We start from the raw sequence: 21,356 nt of genomic DNA, 5'->3' as shown, positions 1-21,356 counted from the left end.
TAGATATGTCTAGCAGGAAACTAAGGGTGAGAGAGGTTTTCATTGAAAGAAAAATGCTCAGAAGCAATTTAATTTCTAATTATTTTTCCAGAATTATTATTTTTTTCTTGTCTGAAAAGAGGATGCTATGCATTATGGAAGAAATCAGACGATTACGTAATTTATTATCTAATGAGAAATAGGCCCTTCTTTTCCTTGAAAAAACAGTTATAGAAAATGCTACTTTCATTCTCTGATGGAAAGAGGAAATCTGAAAAGATCATCTAGGTGAATGCACAACAACCATAGAAGATAAACAATAACAGGAGAAAGCCAATAGCTGTAGTGCTGTGTGGTTGAATGAAAAACCAGCAGCAGGATGTTAAAGTTCTCTGTACTGTATCTCAAAGACAGCAGTAAATAGGAGCCATCTAAACCTTCACTGAAACAGCAGAAAAAGAGAATTAAAAAAGGGTCTCATTTTATTAAATATATCAATTTCCAAATACCTTTCCAAGTTGCCAAGTATATAACTGTTTCTAAAGATGAACTGTATTGTAATTTCTAGTTTAAGAGTAAACACAAACAATACTTTAACAGTTTTCATGTTCTCTCAGAGTCTGAGTAGTTTTAGTGAGTGTCTGCCAAGGCACTCAGGGTGTCATGCATGCTGTTTCTATTTCTTCTTGCAGAGGCAATGACCAGACAGTATGAAAACACCACAGCAGTCTTATTTTCATAGTAATTCACTTTCATTCTGATATATGATAGGTAAATATTGCATCTAATGCCTGAGATAATAAGGCATAAATATTTCTAAAAGGGGATTTTTATTCATGGATTATAAAACAAATAGTTTCTCCTGGATTGCTTAACTCAGTAAGTGCCAATACAAAATTATTAAAAAGTTCTCTTGAGATTTCATTTACATACGTGAAACCCCAATGACTATGCTAGGAATAAAAAAGAATGCTAGAAGGAAGTCAGAATGGGAGTGTCACTGACACTTTCATGTTTAAACACCTTCACTGGGTAAATAGTTAAAGAAACCTTTGAAGTCCCAGGTGCATGAGCTTCTCTGCAGACTACCCTGAGAGAACAGGTTGATCAGAGAGGTGATCCAGTGACACACAAGAGGAGCAGGGATACTCTTCCAGGAGGATCTTTCAGGTCCCTTCCAACCCAAGCTATTCTATGATTCTTTGATTCCATGATTCTGTGAAACTCATGCACAGTGGGACACACAAGATTCAGGCAGACTCCCATCTTAAGTGCCTGAATTTGTGTGATTATCTGAGCTTTAGCTGCAGATTAGATGATGAACTGTACAGTGTAAGGTGATTCTGTGCAGCAATGTTACCATATCTTACTGGTCAAAGGAAAACTTTATAAAAGCTATGTAGTCATCAATGCAGGTATTGTATTACCAGCAAAATTGATACATTGGTTCTGCAAGATATCTCATTCCTATTTCAACAGACCCATCCTGGTGTTGAATACATGGTTTTTGAATCATGTTCAGGTAAACACTGGTACATCATAACACATTTAGGCATCTTTATCCCAAATTTATTTTACCTTGAAGTGAGGGGTATTCCCTGCTATTGGCATGTATCCACAAACAGGAGTTTTTAAGCAATATTTTAAGATTTCTGATAGCTAATGAAGCTAATTTTCTGTATGCTCTTATGCATTCTTTGATCTCTAGAAGGTGTTCTGTCTTTGGAAAATGTATATCTACTGTGGACAAAAATTAAATTCTGTAAAAACTACACTTTATATTAAAATACCTCAGAACACCTTCCTAGACACTCAGTGCTCTGCTCCCACCTCCCACACAAAATTTGTCATTCGACAATCTCTGTCTCAAAAATTCTTCTCTCATGTGGAACCACTGGGGTCTAAGGGTCCATCTTGAATGTTTTGGAAATGAAAATGATTCTCTTAATTTGCTCTGATGAAACAAGATATTTTGTTTTTAATTTAAGTTCACAGTCCACAAAGTATTTGAAATAGTATATACCTGTAATTGTGATTTCCAAAAGCATTGCTTTTTGCACTTGTTCATCAGCCAGTGAGAGTTTTACTGAGGCAATAATGGCAGCAGACTGAGAGCATCAACAAATGCTTCCTCCAACTTGTATTTCTTTTGAAAATCCCCAATACATACATAAAGGCAGCCTTCTAAAGAATTCTCAGATTACTTATTCTGCAATATTTATATCATTGTGTGACACCATTCCCCAGCATTTCTACCTCTAGCCAAATAAAAGAGCACACGTTGTGCTTTAATCATGATGCCAGTTTGCTGATTGAAATGAACACCTGTGAACTTCCCACATCAAGGAAAACAACAACATAAAACTTTATTTATTTATCAAGCTATGTACTTTCCCCAGATGCACAGAAAATTTCAAAAACCTCTCCTGCTACTCAGATGGCATTATTTAAACCACGTAGCCCAGAGGCTGGGAAACCTGTTGAAACTTGTTGTATTGTAATCCACACTTAGCAAAGGAAATGCTTTGAAGGAATGCCCTGTCTGTTACTAATTTTATCAAGTATACTCAGATAAAAAGTTTGAATTTTATAGTAAATATACAATTCAGAATCCAGTCCTGGCTCCCCAGTACAAGAGGGATGCAGTCTTACTGGACTTAGTCCAGTAAAGCTAGTTAGACTATTATGGAGCTGGATCATCTCACCTGTGAGTAAAGGCTGAGAGAGCTGGGACTGCTCAGTATGGAGCAGAGAAAAATCAGGGGGATCCCATCCATGCACACAAAGACCTGAAGGGGAGGAGCATGAAGGACAGGCCCTTTTTGTTGGTACCCAGTGACAGGGCCAAAGGCAGCAGGCACAAATGGAAACCCAAGAGGCTCCCTCTGAACATCAGGAAACACCCTTGTCACTATAAGGATGAGTGAGAACTGGAACAGGCTGGCTGGAGAAGTTGTGGAGTCCTCATCCTTGGAGATACTAAAAAATTGTCCAGGTATAGTCATGGGCTACTGACTTAATGTGTCCCTGCCTGAGCAGGGGAGCTGGACCTGGGTGTCTCCAGAGCTTCCTTCCAGCTTAAACCAGTCTGTGATTCCTTGATCCTGTGATTCCATAAAGAAAGCCAGGGAAAACATGTAAGTGCATTTGTTCTTTTTAACCCATATACTTTTTGTCTGGCTCTGTACATTAGCAGTTTGCTCAGGTAACAGTATTCTCTGTCTCATTTCAAGTTCTCTGGAACCTCTGCTCACATCACCTGTAGCTCTGGCAACAATGCTGGTTTGATATTCCCTCAGACATGACCACTCATCAGCTACATCTGAGCCTTTAGAAACTACAGACGTGCTTCTCTGCTGGCTCCCTTTGTGCCACTAGATCAATGTCCAATATGAGAATGAAAATACCGGTATTTCCATTTTACATAACATTAAAGAAGAAAAAAACCATATTTTATGTATTGATTACTCATCTTTTTCCCTCAAGATTTCAAACAACTCTTCTAAAGTTGATATTCCACAGAATTGCAGTGGAAAGGGATTGATTCTCTTATTAATTAAAAGACATAGTGTTTCAAGTGTTTCCCAGTAGCTTTTCCTTGTTCAGATTTTCTTTTACTATTTCTGCTGCAGCTGCTCCCTATGTCAATCTTTTTGCCTGACTGAATCTGTCCACAGCCTGTACACTTTCATTTAATACAAGTAATTTAATCTCTAATGTCTGTCCCACACAAAAACCTAGCAGTAATGCATTGTTTTTCTGTCTTGCTTTAGGCTTTATGGTAGTAGCAAGATTTATATGCCATGATTTATCACTGACAATTTTTTTCCATTTTATAACTATATTAGAAGATAAAAACTCTGTTGCAAGCAAAAAAATCCAAATGTATGTTTTATTTTCTCAGTCTTACTCTTGTGGTACCACATAGCAAAAGGCTAGGCAAAATTTGCTTGATTGGAGACATGTTATTGAAGGCCAAAAGTCAATGGACACATAATCAGGAATGTGTACTGGACATAATGTTAGAAACAAACCAGAGTCCAAAAAGTTTAGAAAACTTTGAGGCTACCCTTTAAAGGTTTGCCCTCTCTACATAGAAGATAGAAGTAGTTTGCTTTCTTTTATGTTTTAACTTTAATACTTGTCATTCATTAATCACTGTGAGGTAGAAGTCTATGGCAGGAAGCATTTCCACATTTCTGCCAATAGTTTTGCAGAAACACATAGAGAAATACATAGTCCTGATGGCTCTGCTCAGAATGCACACTTCCTAACATCAACAAGTTACCCAAAAGCATTTCAAGCAAGGCTTCAATATCTGTATTGATTTTCATATACCAAGCAACTGAATAAAAATATTTTTCATCTTTCTCTTCAGATTTTTATGAAGAATCACATATCAGATACCATGTTGGTACTGTCTAGCCACCAACAGCTGTAAAATGAATATTCTCATACCTCCCAAAGTCTGACTATCAGTATAAACTGTTTCATAGAAATACTGAGATTCTCACAAAGAGCTTGAATATCCCAGCTAAATTGAGACACACCTATATTTAGGAAACGGAACAGCAGTTATCACTGAATATGTATTATGCTTAGTTTAATTTACGTACAAAATCCAATGTAGCTGAGATGCAATAGGGTAATCAGTGTTGTTCTCTCAAGGCTACTCTAATCCCAGCCTGATAAAAATGTAAGAAGATAGAATGTTTTGTCTTGTCAGTAGTTCATGCAATAACAGAAATTCATATGATTCATGAAAATAAACAATTTTAAATTACAACATTAACATTTATTTTGCAGATGCCATCACTGCTGATGAATTAGAATGCCTTTTCCAAGGCATGAAATCCATCAACAAGGTAATCATCTTGTAACCAAGGAAAAAATTATTTCCATACATCTAGAGTTGTGCCCCATGTATGGCTTGATGAAGCCTAACTTCAGCATTGATATATCTACCCATTACCCTTGAGTAGATAATTCATCTAGATTCTTAGCACAGTTTTCAAAAAGTAACATCTCAGATATGAAATTGCATATGTTGCACAAGCTATTAATTCTGAGAATGAAGTGTGGAGAATGAAGATATATTCTAGAGGTCTCACGCTATTCCTTCATCATTGTCAAACATACAGTTGCATTGTGTAGCTTTGGTTCACAGTGGAGAAGGATAAAAGGCACCTTTGTGCTGGGATACTGAGAGCAGGCAGGTAGTCTGTTCTATCTTGTCTGACTGAGACAAAACAAATAGATCAGAATGTAAAATGTAATCCATCCTGGACTATTTTTGATAGAAGCAAGAAAAGATCTGAACAGATACTCCTTCTTTGATCTATGAACCATAGTTAGGGCATCATCTCCCTCTGCTTTCTCCCCACTCTACGCTGCTCTGGTGCAACCCCACCTCAAATACTTTGTGTAATTTTTGATTCTTCAATATAAGAAAAACAGCAAACTATTTGAGTGTGTCCAGAGGAGGGCAACAAAGATGGTGAAAGACATTGATGACAAGACTTAAGAGGAGAGATGGAGGTAATTTGATTTATTCAGGCTGGGGAAGAGAAGGTTGAAGGGTGACCAGGTTGCATTACTAACTTTCTCAAACAGGCAAGTGGAGCAGAGGTGTGCTGAGCTCCTCTCTCTGGTGATCAGAGACAGGACAAGAGGTAATGGAGCTGAGTGTCTGGACAGCAGGGTTTAGTTTTAGGTGAGAAACAGGGAGTTGATGATCCATATGGGTCCCTTCTATTTAGAGATATTCTGTGATTCTAGATCTATCTAGATCTGTATTGCAAGCATTGCAGACTTTCTGCAGCATTGGAGACTGGTTTGGGAAAAACAAAACTATGGATCTTCTTAATATCTGTTTAATCTTCAAAAAGTTAACTAATGGTATTTCAGGCTGCAGAACAATGAATGACACTCTCTTCCACCTCTTTTAGTATTCAATGAACTTCACACTGGCAGTTATTAACTTCTGGATAAATGTCAGATGCTTTCATGGATGACTTTATTCATAAGTGACTGTAGAAGCTCTCATGACAAAATAATATTATCAATTTTCCAGTCCTAGCTAATGAATTTGATTAAACCTTCAGCATGAAAGTTTATTGAGTGCTGATTCAGAAATGAAGGTAGAGAATACCAGAACTTATCTGTACTTTAATGGCAACTCCTGTCTGTAAATCAGCTCCTTATAAAACTGTGTGGGCATTTGTTTTGGTTCCAACTCTTTATTTTGCAGCACTAGATAAAGTATGCCAAATTTATCCTGCATACAAAATAAATTTTCCTGGGTTGGTATGGATAAAATGAAGCATTACTTCAAACTGACCTTCAGTTTGTGAGGGGTGTAGTTCATGGTTGAACCTTTTATTTAGCATCTTTCATGGTACTTGTCAGACAGAGCTAGGTTCACTGACTTGTTAGTAAGTGGGACTGAAAAAGAGATTGTTTTTGGTGAATGCAAGTAGTTCAGAGCTTTTAGTCTTTTAGAACATTTGGAATCTGGATCATCTCTCTCATGGTATTATTTGCCTACTTTTTTCTTCTTAATGTTTTATTACACAAATGCAAACAAGTTTAACAATAATGGACCTTAGCAAGAATGATCTGCTTTTCTGATGCAGTGGAAGACCTGTTTTTCATCTTCTTCACTGAAGCATTTCACATTTGTGCATTGTCACGTAGCATATTACATTTAATCAGCACTTTGCAAGACCCTTGTCCTTTCAAGTGCTTTTTTCTTATGACAGATGATGCTTTCTGCCTCATTTGTTACAGATCCGCTCGGAATCTCTCGCTGAATTTCTATAACTTGTTTTTCTTTTCAGTGCCATTGCTGTTTTGCATCTTTGACATCCAACCATCCAACAGCTTTTATGATAAACATTCTATAACATTTCCAGTGTTACTGGATCTGTAGCATCTCACACACAGTCACCAACAATCTTCAAATTTTATATTTGTACTTTAAGCCTGATATAAAAAATAAAGATAATGCAAAGAAGACTAAGAAAAAAAAGTCAAAAAACCCACCAGTACCATGTGAATGAGAGCAGTGGTAGCAGATATGAAAATGATACTCTGGGATACAAATTTCATTTTAGAGAATGTCTTTTTAAACTGCTTATATGGAAAGGCCATTACACAAAATATATAGTAGACATACAGGTAAACTCGTATCATACAAATTTAGCAAATTGTAATGGTAAAATTTATTTCCTCAGCTTGTGGACAAAATGAATTAGTTGACCTTTATAACAGACAAAAGTCAAAAGAAAGAACAGATTGTGAAGTAGGGAAGAATGTGTGCATCAGCTGAAATTTCAAAACGTGTAAAATATATCATAATGGGTCATCAATTCTACACCAAGAATGGGAAGAAATACATATTTTTTTTCTATTTGTTCTCATCTAAAAATTTTTTTCATTGTGTAATCCAACAGATAAAAATTTAAAGGTATATTAGGAACAAAGATTTTATACAGGTAGTTATTTATCTTCATTTCCATTTTTTAGTATTTCAGTTCTGATTAATCTTTGTAATTTAGAAGGCCAAAATTATGTAGAAAACAAAGCCTGATTACATAGTCAAATCAAACTTTTAATCAGGAAATAAACAGACAGAGCCACATCCTTTGAATCACATGATCCTGATGGCCAAAAGAAAGACCAGGCCTTGATCCCTACACGTGGCATTTGGAGTAATTCTTTAGGTAGAATAAGCCTAAATGAAATCGATTATACAATAATTTGATCAGGTTGCTTTGTCCCCAAGAAATGCTGATCTCCACCGAAAGTTCAGTTTCAAACAACTCCCCAGAATTTGGGAGTTTCTCAATAAGATGTTGGTTTTGTCCTCAGGATTTACTTCCTGCTTGACTATGTACCAGTATGTGGAATTACCTACAAATTGATGCAAAAATGAATTTGTGTGAAAGAACTTTGTGGAGGCCAGAAATGGTGACAGACCCAAACTAGGGAAGCTTGGCTAGTTACTATGCAGCAGTTTCCTCTTTTCTACAGAAAAATTGTGATTCTGTTTGCCAGTTCTGGACAATTTACTCTTCTGTCATTGAATATGCAACAGAGACTAGATAGTTACCAGAAAAGTTCAGAGAAAATGAATTTCAGGCTTTAACTTCCCATTTATTCTGAGGCTGGCATTTAATGGAAGAGAAATAGCAGAGGCTATAATTAATGCAAGGTGGCAGAAAACCCTGACCTCATTTTAGTGAAAGATACAATGGGAAAAAGTAAGGGATGCAAGAAAGAATGGGAAGATCCTCTCAGACAAACAATAACAAGAAGTTAGAATGTGGCTTCTTTGGACTCAAAGCAAGTCTGAGAGCAAGACAAATCCACGCACAACTTTTTGCTTTGTCTAGACATTTTGTGAGGCTATCAGGACTGAGGGAGAAATGGTTATCTAAACAAAGGAAATATTGGTGCAAGAACAAGGCATATATAAACCATATACTTAGACTGAAAATGAAAATGTTATATTCCTAGCCATTAGAGGGGAGAGATTATGGAATTGTCTTCCAGTAGAAATAATATTATAAACTATTGTACATTTATTATGATAACTAAATAGATAGATTCTGCTTGATCTCATTTGCAGTATCAGTCAGACTTTCATCAAACTGCAACAAAATGACACTTGGCAACAGGCTTCCCCCTTAAAAAATAATTTTGATTTTCCTATAGAGGATTGGTTGAAAAACTAATTGTTCTCCCTTGTCAATATGTTATGTGTTGGACTGTTTTTATTTCAAATCCAGAACAGTCAGAAATAAAGGTCTCAGTAACATTGAATTTATTTATGGTTTCTGATAGACACATGCAAGCAAATGTCAAAGGACTCAATCTAAACTCATAAAAACACTGGAATGAGAAAAGTAATTAATATTATAAATGTTCTGCTCTTTATAACTGGAGTGTAAGCTGAAGCTGTGACTCTTGGATTTCCATCCAGCACTAAAGAGAGCTGCAGAAGGAAGATAGATTGAAATACAGAAAGCATTAGAATTTAGTAGTTCAGTGGCAGTTTGTGCATTTATCCACTTACAAACAAGAAATACTAAGAGTGAACAATTTTCCAAAGTACTTAATTTTGCCTTTTTGTGTTGGGCAGAAAGCCGAGAGGAGTTCATGTTTCTAAGTCTGGTTACTAACCTTAATATAAAGATATCTCAATCACACCTTGTACAGGAGCTTATGTAACAGCACAATTGCAGTACACTCTCTGGATTATTTTTATGTCTGTGGAGAGACAAACAGTGCTGCTGAACAAGAAATGCCACTAACTGTCCAGAAAGCTCACATCCCTGCTGGCCTCTCAGCTGTAAATTGCAGCAACATCCTAATTTGGCTTCACTGCATTGTGAAGCTCAAAATTTCTGCTGAAAATTTCCCCCAACAGAAACCCAAGAAAGAGGCAACAGTTGCATGGAGTAACAAGGCAAGGGAAATCTCTCCCTTTACCCAGCTTTCTCTCTTGTTCATTGTCCTTTCACTGCATTTACTACTAAATTTCAAGGTGCTACTTCCTCCTGAATACGTGGGAAAGAGGGTTCCCCTGCATGGGCAGGGCAGCAGGCCATGCTCTCCTAGTCTGCATCAGAGAGTACTTGCAGAAGTGAGTATCTAGGAAGCAGGTTATTGCAGCTAGTGTAATAAAGAGATCTTTTTATTCACCATTCCATGTGATGAGAGGATTTTAAGCACTGATATATGGGTAACAATAGACTCATACATTCATTTAGGCTGGAAAAGATTATCAAATCCAGCCATTAATCTAGGACATCAAGTCCACCACTGGAATATATCCCTTAGCATTTTTTAAATACTTCCAGAGATCACTTCCCTAGGCAGCCTGTTCCAACTTTTTACAACTCTTTTGGTGAAGACATTTTTCCTAATATCCAATCTAAACGTCTCCTGATACCATATGAGGCTGTTCTTTCTTATCTCATCTGCTGTGACCATGGAAAAGAGAACAACCCTGACCTCATCACCACATCCTTTCATTTAGCTGCACAGAGAGGTGAGGCCCTGCTTGAGCCTCATTTTCTCTGCTCCAAAAACCCCAGGTCCCTCATCTGCTCCTCATAACACTTGTTCTCTACCCCTCACCAGCTCTCCTGCTCCTCTGTGGACATCATACAGTGCAGGATAGATGGTATGACAAGAGAAAGGTAACTTGCATGGGACATGTCCTGCTGAAACATTCTAGTCTGTGTTGTTTAATAAAGTTCCTGTAGGTAACCTACCCATTCAGTGTCTTCTGTGCATTGCAATAACAACTAGAGGCAATGTCCTTCCTTCCTCCAATGTTTTGAACAGCCATCTTCCTTGATTGTCATCTACTAAATTCTATCTGAATACAGTTTATTTGCAATTCTAGTAAAAACCTTGTTATATTTTTCTCTTCACTCTGATTCTGTGAGGCTTTTTATTATCCTTCCAATGCTTCTCATTGAATTGAAGCTAAAAAATCTTCTTTATCTTATTTAATTATGAGGCACAATGTGCTCGGCAGGATTCCAGCTAAAATGACTACAATAAGAAAGGTCAGTACTAAAGGAGCTATGTTGCAAATGTTGTGTGAGATTAAAGGTAAACCATACATGGTAAAAAAATCACTCAAACATTGGATCAAAAAGATGTTAGATGGCCAAGGACAACTTCTTCAAGTGAGTATTTATGCACTGTAGCATAAAACCCAATTAATCCCATCATATGCTCACTGATCTGCTAAGCCTGTAGCCACAACTACTGATTCCTGCTCCTATGTTCTTGCATGGGATGCTGTAAGCAAGACACTGATATGAAAAGTATAGAGAACACAAGGATAGCACTAGTTTGATAGAGATGCTGACAAAAGTAGGAATTTTGAGAATGATATACTGAATAAGTATCAATAAAAATGGGGCCTTTGGGGAAAGGGTAAACATGGATGGACTGTTTGGAAGGAAAATAGCATGAAAAAGGAAGAGGTGGGAGTTAGAGCTATCTGAATAGAGAAATCTAGGTTCAGTCTGGTGGGACATTTATTACGGTGCCTCTGGATATGTGTTGTCAATGTTTTCACTTGCATGTTGTATGCTAGTCTATGGAAAGCTTGTCTTTGATAAAGTTTGATATGCTGTGGAAGAGTACTTGAAAGCTCAGGAGAGTAGTGGGGGTAACTGAGGCAGAGAATATTCTGGATGAGTTGTCTTCCAGAATAGACTGTACATATTGAATGATTTGATTTCATAGAGTGCAGCATAGAAAAAGCTCAAACCTAGTGCATACTCCATTTTTAAGCCAAATATACACTGAAATTTGCTTAGCAAATGTTTGGTCTATGCCAAAATGTACAGTCAGTGGGGTCTGCTGGATTTTGTTTAGTTAATATTGTAGCAAGTCATGACATTATTCAGGTCTGATTTATTTGCTTAGAAGAGTAATGATTTTTGGTGAGTATCGTCTTCAGAATGATGAAGGTGGTTTTTTGAGTGCCCTTTGCAGATCAAATACACTGGAGTATCTGTAAATCATTACTTCTGGGGAGCGAGTTTTCTTGAGGCAAGTATGCTTATCTCTGGTTATCCTATTTAATAATGCATAGCAACATAGATCACAGTGTTTGTGCTCCCAGCAAACACCTAAACAAGGATATTCTGCACTTTCATGTAGTGCACAAAACAGCATCCTTCAAATTACTTGGATAAAACAACACACCCACTGTGCACTAAAAAGAATTCATACATGCAATCAATGCAGGATGTAAAAATACAGCTACCACTGGGAAAAACTTTTCCACAGGCCACCTACTTCATCTTTGACAATTCAGTCTGATATTCAGAGGAAACTTATAAAATACTTTCAAAAGATCAACTGGGGAACTAAAACTCATAATTCTACCAGATACTTAAAGTCATAGACCCAACACAGACCCAAAGAGATATTGTTTTGTCAATAAAATAAATAAAATTTCTTCCTTCTCTTCTGATCCTGAAGTAATTTCTCAAAGTTTCTCATAATTTAGGTGATATTTCTTGCTCCTTCCTAGACTGGGACCTAATGATCCTATCACCTCTTTTCTTGCAAGCTGCATGCTCCTGCTTCATTTGTGCTTATCAGACAATGGAAGCTCTTGCTTCACATCTGGAGGAAAGGCTCAGGCTTTTTACAAGCTCTGTCAGCTGGTCTAAGAAAAGATATTATTTCTTTTTCTCATTCTAAGAATATTCTAATATTTTCATATTTTCATTTTCTCCTGGCTTGATCCTTGCTGTGGAAAAACCTTTCAACTTCTTATCACGAAATACCTGTAACAAGAATTCAAGCAAATAAAGCCCATGAGCCTGGTCATGGCAGTGTCCTCCAGAAGCTCCAAGCTTTGCTCATACCTGATTTAGTGCTGTGCCTTTCACTCTTGTTTAGAAACCAAATCTTTGAATGGAGTACTGAAAAATACAGTACCCTGCCAGTATGCAGGGTACCTATCATAGATATCATCAGCTTCTTATTGGCATGAACATACCTCAGAGTAGCTAAAGTCCTCTTTTTTCACTCTAAACATGAAAAAATACGTTAGTATCTTTCCTTCCTTGATAGTGGCTCTGAATCCCAGATCACTTAATTTATCATTAGTTCCTATTTTCCTGATACCTACCTACATGGAAATGTCAAAATAATAAATTCTTCGCTAGTTGAGGAATCTTTAGACAGAGATCATTACAGGATTAGAGCTTTGAGCCATGAGTTTTACAAGAACCTTTTTAGGACAAGCACCTCTGCAAAGACCTGCACTGAAGGACAGATTGCATAGGACAGAACTGCTCAGAGATTTAATGGCTTTTACAGTGGCTGCCAGCTTAATGAAAAGATGCTGATTGATAAACATCTGCCAAGAAAAGCTTGTAAGATAGAAACACAGCTCTATGAACCTCCAAAAACATTAAGGCAGCAAATGCAAAGCAAGACTGTATTTCATAGTCAGAGGACATTTTTCAAAGGGAATATTGGATGGAATATTAGAGCTTTGCATCTCTGGTGCTGTCAGCCAGGATGATTAGCACTTTGATCTGTAAGCAATTATGACTACACATTTAATCAAGGGGATTTTTGGGCAGTATGTGTGCTGCTGAAAGTTGATTCTTTCTGTATACATATGGAATGGAAGGTCCTTCTACTAAATCTTTCATGCCTTAGGGCTTTATCTAATGATGGTAACTGTTACACAACTCACTCTAAAGTGACAAATACAAAAGAATGCTATGTTGAGACATGGGGTGAGGATATAACACAACCTTTCTTGTCTGAGCTCAGGAGAGATGCTGTAGCTGGGAAGGCAGCCTGATCTGCCCTCTGTGTAACAATGAGCACTACAAAGAAAAGGGAATGGGGAATAGTAGTAGGCAATTCTATTCCCAGAGGTGCAGAGGAGCCCATTTACTAACCTGGTGTGCCCCCCAGAGAGGAGTGCTGCTTACCAGGAGCTTGTGTCAGGGTTGTCACTGAGACTGAGGTCTCATACTGATTATCATGTGCTGCTGTTTCATGTTGGCACCAGGGATACTGCCAGGAGCACCCTGACAAGTATCAGGGATTACAGAGCCCTAAGAGCAGCAGTAAGGGACGCTGGAACACAGGAAGGTTTTTCATCAATCCTCTCAATCAAAGGGAAATGTGTTTGAGAGGACCAGTTGAATCTGGCAGATGAACAAATGGTTACAGGACTGGTGACACAGCCAGGGATTTGGCTGCTTAGATCATGGGACTCATTTTGAGAAACCTGTTCTCTGTCAGAGAAGACAATGCACAATCTTCAGTCACAGACTTGCCAAGCTGGTCAAGAGGGCTCAAAACTAAAGTTACCAAGGAAGCACAACCTCAATCATCCCAAACCCAACAGTTTGAAGCCAGAGACAGCAATAGATTCCTAGAGCCTGGAGAGAGATCACCATAAGCAAGAGAGCACCTGAAAAGAAGCTCAGAAATTCACAGAATCAGAAAATATTCTGATTTGTAGAAGACTCACAAGGATCAAGTCCAGCTCCTAAGTGAATTGCCCATAAGAGAAATCAAACCCATGCCCTTGGAATTACTAGCACCATGCTGTAATCAAGTGAGATAATCTCAGGGTCATTCCAACCACTGCAGCCAGTAATTCAGCTTCAATGGGGGACTCTGTGGAAACACACACAGGGTGGGGAATAAATAACAGGAGTTACAGACATGAATATGCCTGCAGGGCTGTGATCTTACCGGCTTCAGGGAGATGTCCTGGGATGGCTCCTATGACTGGAGTGTTTTAATAAAAGCATACAGGTTCTCTAGGAAGGACAAGGAGAAGAGACATGGAGCATGTTGCTCTTTATGTCATTGCCCAGCTGGAGTGCACAGAGCTTCACCTCGGGATGGATGAGGAGCTGACTGGGAGCTGCTGGCCAAGACTAAAGGGAGGGCAGGGAAAAGTGACATCATAATGGGGATCTGCTACAGGCTGCCTGACCAGGAAAACTGAGTGTATGAGGCCCTCTATGGGCAGACAGGAGCCCTGTGTCCATGTTCTCAAGCCCCGATCCCAATGGGGATCAACCACCAAAACATGTGTTGGAGGGACAACCCAACTAGGATAAGCAGGACTGTTGAGTCTTTTGACTTTGAAGACTTTTGACTTGTACTTTTTTGCTCAGAAATAGATTAGCCATGAGCAGCCTTACTCACCAAGTCAGGCTTCTCTTTAAGAAGCCACTTAAAGATCCTTCTTGCTGCTTGCCAAAGGGTTTTGATTATTGCCTTCCAGAAGAGATTATTGTCCAGTGAGAATGCATTTAGTGTCACCACTCCCCCAAACAGTCCTTTCACTGGGTTGGAAAAAACATGCCTCCATTCCTGAGAACTCAGTAATTCTACTTCAGTGACAGACTTGATGGCAATTGTCAGCTCAGCCCATGCAAAGGCTGATTGTTGCCCTCCATTTGTGAGTTCACTCAGTGACAATGATTGTCTGGAAAAGACTGATTTAATTCTATCTACCAAGATAAGAAAATTAATTTATTATTATTATTATTATTATTATTATTATTATTATTATTATTATTATTATTATTATTATTAACAACAACAATAAAGCAATTAAATGCATTTTACTAAATATTTAACCACAATTAACTGGTTCAATAAATTGCAATGGAAAGATGTTTATTTAGAGGTTGTTTCTGTTCCAATATTAGCTCTATTCAGTTGTTAGCTCAGTATCTTTCTAGGGTGGTGTTTTTGAACTTTTTAAAGCAAGTACATTGAGTGCCAGCCAGATTCCTCTGCTCTCTAAGCACTTTACCATGGAGAATGCATCTTACAGAAATGGTCAGAGGTTCTCTCAGCTTGTCAGAATAGTTATTTCATCAGATTCTCTCCAATGCTACTCTTTGAATATAAGCCTTCTGTAGAGTAAGTCCTGTTGTAAGTGCATTAAAAATTTAGGTAGCTGAAAGGCTCTGGAAATGTAGCCAATGCAACCCTGGGAGTAGGCTATGAGGAAGCATTCTCTGAAAGCAGAAGTTTTCTATTATACAAAATGGGTATTGGAGATAGTGAAGTTTCAATACCCCAATATTCCTTTCTCTTCCAATTGCTGAAACTTGAATGAAAAAAGTGTTTTCAGCACTGGACTTTACTTTCTCTATCTAGGATGAAGATATAATGTAGAACAAATGAAACCTGACACATCACATTCTACAGGAGAAAAATGTGCTTATGAGTGCAATACCTACCTAATTTGTATGATTCAAGGGATCCACCAATTGCTCTTAGTATTTGTAAGGCTGGCGTGCCTTACTGGCTCCTTTCTGGAGATCTCCACGGAGAATGACAGAATATTGTTACTTGGTTTTAGGGAGAATAGTTATGCTTGGAAAGGTGAAGTGCACTTTTATCATATTACAGATAATGGAAGATGGATAATGAACTGCTGATTCCCAAGTGCTTTTCCGGAAAACTGTCAGCAGGAACCTTGGGGAAAACTTCCATGGCACATATAAGGCCCAAGAAAATTAATAGCAAGCTCAATAACAATGTATACAACAGAAAGCTTTCCATGGCACCCTGGTCAAGTGAAGCTGTTCTGCTTTAAGCTAACGATGCCCAGCTCAGATCTATGCTTTTGACAGTCTCCTTTCATGCTAAAACTTTATTCAAAAGTCTGTGCTGGAAGAATATTGAGAGACAGTGCTTTCTCTTATTTGAAATTTATATCCTAACTTAACCTGTACTAGCTAATCCATGCAGGCATAAGGTGTATAAAACTAGCAAGGTAAGGCAAGGTAGTGGGTTCCTAACTTATTAGCTGATGCTTTTAATTATTATCAGTTTAATGAATATTGGAGATAGAAAAGACTGCTTGAATGTGTAGTCCAGATCTGTTCTTAAGGTGGAATAATGTGTATTATGCTCTTATGAGTGTTTTGTCCAGCTTCTGTACTGTTGGAAGGCAAGGATTGTAGCTAGGTAGGGAACACTTACAGCCCTGATGAGAGTGACTGTGGATGCTCCTGGCTGTGGAGGTGGAAAAAACAATGAAAACCCTGTAAGTGGTTTTATCTGCCTTCTCAAATTTATTGTGCTTGCCTGTGATAACAGGGATTATGGACTCAACCATGAAGCTAAAAGAATCTCAGCTCGTAATCCTTATCGTTTCACCCATTTATGCAAAGATGAAAGAAAAGTTGCTAATACTCAGATTTCTTGAGTCCTATGCCACTGGAAAAATTATACCTGAGACTAAAACAGTGACTAATCCAACCTGGGTGGTTTATGAGTAATGACTTAGCACTTGTCTGACTGGGAAACAGCTATAAACTTATCTATAAGGATTTCTTCATATGAATAGAATTTGGTAAAATTGACAAAGATGTTCAAAGAATTTTTTTGGTTTTGTTTTTATTTCTGCTGAAATGAAAGAAACCAATAAGTTTCTTTTACATAAAACAGTTAAAGATTTTAAATACAAACACCTATTGACAGAAGTTGTAACTTTCCCGTTTTTCTGGCAAGGGAATGTCATTGCCACTGGCCAGGCTATAAAATAGACAGAGGGCATAACTACCAAACCCTCCCTTCCTTTTTAAGAACCTAGATGAGATATCTTGGAAACGCTGAATATCCAGCAATGCCTAAAGCATTTCTACAACAGCCACTACTGCCTGAGTGTATTCATAAATTTAGAAGGATTCATGGAAAGGAGAGAAAATTAATTTTACCTTTGCACAAATGAGCTCTTACTGCTGATGAGATCACACCAACTACACAGAAATACATAGATATCTGAAAAATAACATTATAAATGTAAGGAAGGTATAGAGATATGGAGGAGGAAGGTATGGAGCCAGCAGAAAGTGAATATTTTGGAAACATAACTTGAAATCCCAGATGCCTTCCTCTTGCAGATGAAGTAGCTTCAGTTGACGATAGCAAGTACATGAGAGAAACAATATTCCATCATTAATTTCAGGTCCCAGTTATGTTAATCTTTTTGAGTAATTATAGTTAATGAACCTGAATCGTAATTAACTAGATTTGAATTGCGTTAATATACCTTTTCATATGACATATTGTCTACAAATTACATTCAGATACTATCTGAATTTTACCAAAAACTAACATTAATGATCAATTCACCTTGATAGTTTTATAAATCCCCTTGGTATTTTGGTTCCCAGTTTGTTTTATTGGCTTGAGATTTGTCCTTGTACCTTGTGGAAATAGATGAAATTTAGGCTGTCCAATCTGAAGAAGCCTTTATGAATTTTCTGTGTCTAGCAGTATGGATAGGTATACAGTTATGATCATTAGGTCAACAGAATCGGAGCTCACATACAACAGATATATTTAGATTGTCCTTGATTTAATTATGTACAAACTAGAACAAGGATTCAGAAAGAAATGACCAGTCCAATCTAAAACTAAAGTTTGTTATTCTTTAAAATGGTGTACAGACACTGCCCTGTAATAACAATGTTACTTGACAGAAGAAATTAGTGATGACTTCATTTCATCTATCAGGAGAAAGAAATCACTGTTTTCCATAATCTTAGGCTCACAAATTTTTCTTGAATCAATGTCAGCCCCACTTTGAGGGGACATTTCCTCTCTCATGCAGACACTGCCATCATTTTTCAGCGCTGTTATAAACCACAACAAACAGTGCTGCCAATACACCTTAAAAAATAGATACCTACAGAACTAGCCAGGTACAATTGCCAACTGTGATTCTGGTTCATATGACATATCTATCATCCTTGAGAAAGAAAATTAACTATTCTTGGCTTAACCCTACGAATTGCATTCTTGGGAGATGAAAAGTAAGATTTAGTTTGTGAGCTTTTGAGGCTTTTTTGTTTGTTTGTTTGTTTGTTTTTAAAGAAGCTGCGCAGAAGCTGTCTAACCCATAATTGACAGTGACCCTCCATCAATTAGAGCTCCAATTTGCCCATGAAATAAACCAGAAAAACAATACAGCAAAGTTGATGGTAACCCTCCATTAAATTCCTGATGTACAAGAAATTATTATTTAATTAGTTCTCACAGAATTGTGAGCTCAAAAACTTCACCTGAAGAAATTACTGAAGTGAGGAATTTGTGTCAAAAATGTGGCTAATGTCTAAGAGTCCTGGGAGATTTAAAGTTTGTGCAAAGCTGTCAGCAAGAAGGTATTCAGTCAATAAGGGAAAAACAAAGGAAGCAAAAAACCAAACAAACCCCATGCAAATCTTCAGATTTCAAGTCAGGGTAAGATTGTAGCCTTTAACTCATAGATATTATTAGAAATTTCCTTAAAATTTTGAAGGAACATTCTCTACTGTGTCCATTGTAAACACACCACTTAAAAATGAGGCGATATTTCAGGAAGGTGAAAAAAGACATATAAATTAAAAAATTAAATTACTGTTAGACTTTGACCCTGGCTGGGGGCTGTGCTTAGCATATCTATAAAAAGGGTGACCTAAAAATGAAGCAGACCATTCTGAAGGACAGCAGCTCTGTGTCGACATCTTATGGAGAAAACACAAGGCAGGTGAAAACACCAATTGACAGGTCTAAAGAACAGGTGTAAATAATGTATTTTCCAGTCAGTTTTGAGGTAATCTCTATGTAAATCTTTGTCATATAAAATTCAGCAAATTTTATGATTCTAATCTTGTGTGAAAGTCTTAGTTGACTAACAACACCTACAAATGGCTGGGCACTTTAAACATATATTCTCAGAATAATGCTAATAAGGTAAGTTCCATATGGATTTTGATTCTGGACACTCCTGAATCCTGAGGAAGAGTAGATTGTAATTTTATAACACATCTGTAGTAAACAAAACACTGCTTGGCTGCACTGTTCTGGAAAGATGGAAAATATATTATCAATAATTAATTGCAAATCTGCTTCTATTTTGAGAAGGTGGTGGAAAGCAGCACCCTCATTAGCTTCTTGCCAGGTCAGCCATCAAGGAAAGCAGAGCTCCTCCTGTCACTTCTGTCCCACCTACTGATAGGAGGTGATATGTGTGAAACAGCTCTCAAAATTATGGATTCAAAGGACAGGTTTGAACAAAGCCAAGCAGTGAATGATTGAAGGAAACAGGCCTAGGCTGAGTAATATGAATGGCAATCCTGTAATTCCCTGTTAAATACCTGAAAAATCTGACTCAAGTTTTGTGGAGTTTCTCTTGTAGCTTTGTCTGTAGCCTTTCTACTTCTGCCAGAGAGCAGAAGCAATTAGTACTTTTTCCCCTCAATTTTTTTGTTAAGAGACTGCAAACCCTTTACCAAGAAAATTCAAAGATATGTGTTTACTTGAAAGACTTTGTAAAGTTCTAGAAATTACTTTTATTATTGCCCTCAACACTTAAAGTCATGTGACTTGAATAGTATCTGAGATTGACCAGGAGACTATGGCACATCCTTGTAGATTGCTTCAGCACTTACATTTTCATGCTTTTTGTCATCCTGGTTTGACATAGGTGTGTCAGGGGCTAAATTCCATTAGCAGCCTCTAAATATTGCAGACCAGAACATTTGCTTGATAACCCAGGCCCACATTAAAAGAAAAATTGACCCTAAATATTCAATGACACTTAAAATTCTCCACCTAGTTTATAAAGAAGTACAAAGGAGGAAGAAAAATCTATTAAAATTAAAAATGCAGGGTTTTCCCTTTAATTTTTATGTTCCTGCTATTTGATAATACATTATACATATTTCTCATAATGAGCACCTTTGTGAAGAGGCCAAATTCTCTCTCAAGAAGCTGCAATCAGTATTGAATAGGGCATTGCAATGAAATTGTCTTCATGCATGCAGGCTCTGCCCTTTTTAGTCTTTCACTTGGAGAAACAGAAGTTCTCATACATCATGGATTTGTGACTTCATATTGATTCTCTTGCTGCTTTTCAGATCTTTTGTTTGTGTGGTTTTGTTTTTGTTTTTCCTGCAAACACTTCCTCGTATTTCTACATCATTCCCTATAATAATAATTTTTCTCAAAGCATTCAATAAACTAATGATTGTGCAATTCTCTGCTCATTTCCCCCCTGCTCTTAATCAGGAAATTCATGTTGTATGGAACTACAATAAATTATATATATTTATACAAATCTGCCTTTGTAAAAAATATGGACAGACCTCAGTATTGACACAAGATGAAGAATACATTAAAATTGGGCTGTAAGTAATTTGTATTTGCACAGTGTATTAGTCCTACATGGGTCGTGCTTGCAATAACAACAAAGTACAGTGTGTGTTTAAACTCTGGTTTTCTAAAAGCAAAGCAACTCAAATAGTCAGTGAACTTTTAAGATAACAATCACATCCAGTCCTGATGTCCCCAGCATATGAAAAATGTGGAGCTACTGTGCTGAGGACAGAGGAGGGCCACAACAAAGATCAAGGCTAGAGCACTTCTCCTATGGAGACTGGCTGAGAGAGTTGGGGCTGCTCAGCCTGGAGAACAGAAGGTGCCAGGGAGAACTTGTGGAAATCTTCCAGTACCCAAAGGAGTTTTAACAGGAAAGCTGGAGAGGGACTGTTAACAAGGGCATGTAGTTATAGGTTAAGGCTATAGGTGTCCTTCAAATTGAACTGAAAGACAGCAGGTGTGGATTAGATATTAGGAATTATTTTCTGTGAAGGTGGTGAGGCACTGGAACAGGTTACCCAGAGAAGTTGTGGATGTCCTATCCCTGAAAGTGTTCAAGGCCAGGTTGGATGGGACTTTGAGTAATCTGATCCAGTGCAAGGTGTCCCTGCCACAGCAGAGGGATTGGAACTAGATGATCTTTAAAGTCCTTTACAACTCAAGCCATTCTGTGATTCTGTGTT

The sequence above is a fragment of the Oenanthe melanoleuca genome, chromosome 3 (assembly GCF_029582105.1).
Source record: "Oenanthe melanoleuca isolate GR-GAL-2019-014 chromosome 3, OMel1.0, whole genome shotgun sequence".
Taxonomy (NCBI): Eukaryota; Metazoa; Chordata; class Aves; order Passeriformes; family Muscicapidae; genus Oenanthe; species Oenanthe melanoleuca.
Note: the sequence above shows the minus strand (reverse complement) of the source record.